Here is a 7,621-nt window from a genome sequence, read left to right as displayed (position 1 = left end):
TTCAGTGTAGAAGTTTGGTGAACCTCATAAAGCTCTACCAGATGGAAGAAAAAAAAATCAAAATCAGTCAACAAGAAGAATTATTTTATGTGAATTTTGACAAATAAGCATAAATTCATTTTGCATATCAAAATTAGCATAAAAATTTGTTATGACATGTAATGTACGTGTAGGCTACAGTATCTTAATTCCTATTGAGCAATAATTTGCAAGAGTTCGGGATGTAAAATTCCCATTTTTGTAGTCAGTACATGTATCCACCAAAATTTGGGTCTATTTTAAATAATGCATGGGACATCCTACATGTACATGTATGTGCATGTACATTTTGTACATTGCATTATTGTGCTTTCTACCTCCATTCACAGCATGTGCTCATCCATGCAATACATTCAAGGAATCCCCCTTGACAACAATAGCCCATTGTAAACAAAAGCCTTGCCCATTGTCACAGCACCCCTCTATGACAATCCCTAAAGGGGTATAACTGTTTTACCCCCTCCTTTATTGATTTTTGGCTGGAAGCTGTCCCATTTTAAGCTCCAGCACATAGAAAATAATAGATGACCTTTCATTGACAAGATACACATGGAAGGTCATAGAGTGTGGCATGCATGGAGTGCACATGTGACTTGCATGTTGTTGCTATGAAGTATTTAAACAGAGTAGATTGTAGATTGTGGTTAGAGGGGGCGGGGTCTATTGTGGACAAGAGCAATGACATTGACATCAAAACAAAGCACAAAGTACTGTACATGTTGCAGAATGGTTAAAGAGGCGTGGCTTATTTGTTTGAATGAACCAATGTTGTGGAGTGTCATATTGGAAGAGGTGTGGTCAATGCTTCCATGGCAACAATACAGTGCCTATATAGAATTAAAAAAAAAAAATGTGTTGTACAATGTCAGTAACAATGTACAAAGTCAGAGCAGTTGTAGTCTCCCTCTCATGTCCCTGGTTAAAATAATCTATTCAACTCTTTGCCATCAAAATAAAGTTTACCAATAACACAAGTGCAGTCTCTGTCAGGGCCTTCAGAGTGCAAACTAGGTGGTTTCAGACCGCCTCGAAGTTCGTCAGTTCCAGGTATTCTCTGATCGGGAAATTTACCCCGATCAGAAAATACCTGTATTTTGGTAATGTGAAAGCAAACTACTCGTAATATCCCCGAAAGAAAATACCCCCTAAATAGTAGGTACTTGGCGAAATTACAAGAACTTTCGTGGGGATTTTTCCAAGGTCGTGGGTATTTTGGCAATCTGAAAGCAAACTACGGGAACTTGTATCCCATCGATCACCGCAATAAGTGAATTTCCGGTGCATAGCACACGCTGTTCGATATGCATGGATATGCGAGGCTGATGCGAGGCCTATTGAGCGAGCAAGCCAGCGCCAGTGCATGCATATGCAGGGATAAACATACCAGTACGTACACTTCTCATGCGACGTGACTCGGGGTTCGACTAGGCGATTGATTCTTCTTCTTAAAAAAATAGTTTTACGAATTAAGGGTGATATTTACCGGTATTCTACATTTTCATACCAGATGACATCGCACTGGAGTGAGGAGGCCACCAAGGCCTTAATTTCAATGTGGAGAGAAATCTAGTGCAATTGCAGATGATCAAGGGAACAAATGATTTGCGCATACGATCGAGTATAGTTAGTACGTGCTAGAGCTAGGCCGGCCGCAGGCGGATGTCCCGCCCCGGCCGTCCCCCGATCGTACCACTAAAAGCGCGCGCTTCTTCGTCTGCTACCAGACAGTACTGTGCATGCTCATAACTTCGAGAAATTTCCCAAAAGAGTGTGTTTCGGGGCGGTCTGAATGTGAAATAATTATCTGGTATTTTTGAGCATGTAATAGTTCTCGTAATTTAACGGGGATTCTTGTGATCGAGGCGGTTTGAAACCACCTTCTGAGACCACTTCTCAACACATACCGGTAAAAACTATGTACATGTAGCATCCTCATTTTTTTTTTCGGGGGCTACATTTCACAATTTAAAGTTCATGTAACTGCCTATAAAATCTTCAATACCCGTATACATGTACATGTAGGATGAGCTTTAACATAACATTGTGATGTATGGTGATTGCAAGGGCTTCTTTTTTTTTTTTTTAGTTTCCAAGATTAATTAATTGCACCTAGATTGATAAATCTGCTGTTTCAGAGTTTTTCATTATTTTCTGATTTTTCTGTCCTCCTCCTACATGTACACAGACAGATGACGGCCATTGCGCTTGTAATGGTGGAGCTCCACTGGCGCCTTTACTACAGTGTCTATGGAGAAAAGGGTGCATTGGCGCACCCTCCTCGATTACTCCTAAATTTCGCCTTTTGACAGGGGAAAGAGGAAAAAATAAAGATAAATTTATATTGAATACAATCAGCTTACCACCTTTCTGAAAAATATGCTGTAAAATTGCGAATTTTGATGACAAACAGATCAGGATCAGCCAGGTTCTTCTACCATCGCTCGATCGCCGTCGGCCACACAGCTGAGCATGCGGACATGCCAGCGGATAGGCCATCACGTTTGTATTAAAGATCAGCTGTAGCTTGTCTAACGGCAACCGAAGAAGAACCTGGCTGATCCTGATCTGTTTGTCATCAAAATTCGCTATTTTCCAGCATATTTTTCGGAAAGATGGTAAGCTGAATGTACATGTATTCAATATAAATTTATCTTTATTATTTCTTCCCTTTTCCCCCCATCAAAAAGCAAAATTTAGTAGTTATCGAGGAGGGTGCACCAGCGCACCCTTTTCTCCATAGATGCTGTGGTTAGGCGTCAGTGGAGCTCCACCACTACGAGCCTTACAGCCATTATTTTTTATTGGTCTATTGACAGAGGGGATACCGCGGAGCCAGACGAAGTCTCAGCGGAGCATATACCTGACAGAAATAGAACTATTTATTGGTCTAAATCGCCCCCAGCCCCAGTGTAATTTTTTCCTAAACACTACATGTATTTACATGTACCTACACTGTATACATGTTACAGGTAAATGGCACCCCCCCCCCCTTTAAATATCATCCCCCTGCCCTACCCAACTGAAATCTGTAAAGAAGATCAATTTTTGAAGTTTTAATTCTTTATCACTCACATCAGGGAAAAAAATCATGGGGACTGAAATGCTCGATAGAACCCCAGAAAATGTCCATTAATGTAAACTGTAATGTTAAAGTTTTAATATCCAAAGGCACAGATAAAGGCAATGAAAATAATAACTAAATAATTTGCCCAATTCACATGCTATGTGAAAGGTGCAATTTGAAATCTAATATTTCAGTTAAGATTTTTAATCATTCACAAAAACAAAAACAAAATAAAAAATTTAGGCCAATGCCCTATTCTTTAATTTTGTTTTGTTCTATTTTGTTTTTATTTTAGTTGATTACATTTTATTTTATTAGTGTTTTTTATTTCATTGATTTGATTTCATTTATCATTATTACCATTTTTTGAGGAAGGGGGGGGGGGGGGGGCAGGCGAGATAAGCTTGAAATGGGGCAAACGATCTACCATTTATTCCAATTACCACCCCACCCCAATTGGATGCATGTAATTCAAAGAGTTTGTCGTATTGTACAACACAGGTCTCTAGATTTACATTACACACCCTCCCATTACACATTTGAAAGAAAATTTCCCTGTACACAAATCAGAAACAATTTGCAATAAAATAGCAGCAAATGAAATCTGTCATCTGATAAAAAATAGAGAGCCAGGCTTTATGATTCAAAGAAAAAAAACCCAGGAAGGTATTGAATGCATAACCAGCAAACTTCATCACCTTGGATACGCGATGCTCTTGTTCCTGCGGAGATCGACAGTTCATGTGTATGGGGGATACACACACCGATACATACATGTGGGCACATGTACATTCTCCCCTGGATCTAGCGGCACTACGCTTCACAAGAAATGCATTGATGTCGAAGAATCAATACATGATTGTGATATTGTGGGATGACTTTCATGATAATAAAAGTATACAATGCCAATGAGAATAATGCAGCGTATGCTTTTAAATTCTATTTTTGCATGAATACAGTATACAATATTCAAATTGCAGAAAAAAGAGTGTAGTATTGACATTCGATTTATGAAGCCAATAATTAGAGGCCAATGGCATTAATAACCAAAACATTTATACAGAAACTAGATGTACATGTACATATTATTATTAAGCATTTATTGCTTTTAATTAAAATAAGTTCATGCCATAATGCAAGGAATGTCAATAGCCATGTTCATACTGTATACTCTGTAAGACCTACATGTACATGTAAACCGTAATATAGCCATGCCATTTTAAAGCAATAGAACATGTATTTTAAAAGCAATGGTTACACACATGTATTGAATAATGAAAAGTATGCTAGTAGATATTATTTTTTTAAACAGAAACTGATACAATTCTACTTTTCGCAGAGAAACAAATGAAGATGTCTGCATTTAATTGCTTGCAGTAGTATACAGAAAATGAATTTACATGTACTACAGTACGTGTATGCGATGAGACACAGTCACAAGTGAACGCGGGATGGATGGATGGACCAATAAAATACATAATGCACTACCAAGGATGATTTGTTATGTTATTCTAAGAATTGGGTTGTTCTGTGTGAAGAATTAAAGCAAAATATTCCTTTTGCCTGACTCCCAGTATAGAGAAGTTTAGACACCACAACCAGCTATTGAAAAATGACCCCAAACTGGCAATATTATGGCTAAAATGTGATTATAAATAAGTCTTTAAAAAGGCAACAATATTGGATTTATGCCCAGCTGCACACTTGCTTATTGGACGTAAGGTAAAAAATTTGTCATTTCATGTTGAAGTGGAATAAATGTGATACAAAAAATAATTTAACCATGTATTTTTTTACGTACATGTAATAGTGTACTATAGCCCCCACTCTTAATGCAAATGAGATGCTAAAAAAATGTTTATAAAGATTGAAAGTGATTATTAGGGCTGGGAGTGATTATGCATTTTAATTATCAAATCAAACATCAAGTTACAATGTATCTGGGAGCATGCACTCGCTGCGGTTTGCTTTAACACTGAGTTTGGCATACGGGTACATGTATAAACCTTTGAGAATTATGTTTAAATACTTTAAGCCCAAAAGTTGATTTCCTTACGGACCAGCAAATCAAATCTCAATCAAAATTTCAGAGGGATATTTGTTTGATGTGCAGTGCACTTTGCAAATATTTGTTCAAAACCCCTTCTCCAAAAAAGGACACCGTCCAGCATTTAATTTTGATGAACACATGTCCAAATGCAGAATAACTTCTAAGCGCAGCATTATGAATATCAGCACGTATAAAATTTCCAGACATCAAAATACCTGGTAAAATGCAGAAACACAAAATTTCAGTGTTTCACATGTATTTTTAATATGCTTTGCCATTTTTGTCAAAAAGCAAGTTCACCTTTATTCGTATCACTCAGTCTAGTTTAGTTCATGAATTGGTAAGGAAATCTATTTAAAAAGCACTATGAAATTATTCCGAGAACAGATGACTTCAGTGTCAAATGAGCTGATAAATTGAACGTGCACTGTTGGCTATCCATAGCTAAACTACAATTTCAGGGTGACGCAACATTTGCTCCTGCGACATCTGCTCCGGTCTTAATATCTCAGAGGGTATTGGGTTAGAGTTAATAGAATTGTGATATACATGTAGTTTTTGGTTCAGAATAATGCAAAGACAAGGATTAGGGTTTATTTAGTTTTTGAGACAAGGTTTTATGTTTGGCTTATATGTGCAGTTTCCTTTGGAGCAAATGTCATGGAACCATTTAAATCAATACTTAAGTTCAGTGCACCTTTAAAACAGTTCAGTGACAATTACATGTATACTGTGTTAAAGGAACACGTATCTGAATGTACCTCTCAAAACACTTGAAGTACATGTACATGTACATGTAAAAACTATGAAATTATTTACAGTATAAAGTTTGCCACAGAGAAAGAGTGAGAGTGTACGGAAAATTCACTACCTGAATGGGAGCATACATACAATGTATAAACATAGAAATGCTATAATGTACAGTGTGTACATGTACATGTACATGAAGGATATCACACAAAAAAAATCATGCTACAAACTCGTACACTGAAGCGATGAAGAGCTAAACTTTACAAGTGCTGCAGGTATATTAAAGAGAGATTAGTTGCACAAGGTGAAGGAGAGAGAAAGAGAGAGAGGTGGTGGAGGAGCCCTGGAAGGAGAGAGAGACAGAAAAGCGAAGAGAATGTACTGTAGGAGAAAGACAGACAGCTGATATGGAAGGTGAAAAGATCCTGGAAAAGGGCCTACATACTTGCATAATTGCAAATGATGCTTCAAAGACAGAAGTTTTACTAAAATTTGCGTTGTTTGCGTCGACCAACTTTAATAACCCTGAAACACACCATCCTCCCCCTTCCCAAACCCTGGGGGGAAAAAAAAAAAGTATGTATCCTGGTGGCTGGTGCTATGTCGGGTAACATGTACATGTACAGTATATGCAGGGTGTACATGTAAAGGAATTTATTCCTTTACATGTATATAGTCATGGGCAACAGGGTGAAAAAAGCAGTGTATGATGCAATAGGAGGGCAAAGCCTACATCATGAAAATGGGAAGAACATCATTATGCCAGGAGAAAAAGGGGTAATCATGTCAGGCAATGAAATACATGTACAAGCACCAGTTCAATACAACCTCTGAATATGAAATACATGTAAGTAGTAAAAGCAGATATTGAAAAGATGAAAGACACAGTTTCAAATATTCCAATCTCGATGCAAGAAGATGAAATTATACTGCAGTCTGCAGAGATACTAAAGGATCTGCCTTCAGGCTTTAAGCATTTTAAGTGAAAGATAGACTGAAAGTAGCAGATGGAAAGTTTAGTAAAAATGCTCAAACTGCAAGCCAGTGTGCACTGCAAGATGTCAGTATACATGTACATGCCTAATGATCACACAAAAAGGGTAAGGGTTTACGAACCGTGTTGGGAACGTCGTTGATGGGATACATGCATGGCTGCCATTGCAGGAACATTTAATTAGTGGGCAGGGCAGGGGTGTGTTGTGGGCGTTTGCCTCCACTCAGCCAATCAGCTGCCTCCAAATCATAAATCCAAAGGGCACTGACCAATCAGCTTGTCAGTAATCAAAGTCTACTTCTCTTGCCCTTAAGCAAACGTGTGTGCAAATATCAGTCGCTTTGGTTGGTATACGGTTGCTATTATGCCTTTTTTTTATTTTATTTTTTTTACAAGTTTATATGGAACCCTGCCACCATTAGTGCACTTCTCAGGTCAAACGTCATGAATCTGTATTTAGGTGGAATGATATAAAGATGAACAAGTTTAATTTTACTATTTTGAAGCATTCATGATACACATAAAGACAGAGAGATTTTTTTTTAAACCTACCAAATATATTTGGCAAATTAATTTATAAGACCACAGAAATGTGTTTGACTTTCAATAAATGTACAGTAGGTAAATAGCGCATCTTGCATCTGATCGCAATCTCAAAAAAAGTCTTTCGACTTTGGCTAATTGGCAACTACATGTACATGTATTCCACTTTAAATACAGAAGG

Source organism: Lytechinus pictus, chromosome 8 (genome assembly GCF_037042905.1).
Source record: "Lytechinus pictus isolate F3 Inbred chromosome 8, Lp3.0, whole genome shotgun sequence".
Classification (NCBI taxonomy): Eukaryota; Metazoa; Echinodermata; class Echinoidea; order Temnopleuroida; family Toxopneustidae; genus Lytechinus; species Lytechinus pictus.
This window is presented reverse-complemented; position numbering follows the sequence as displayed.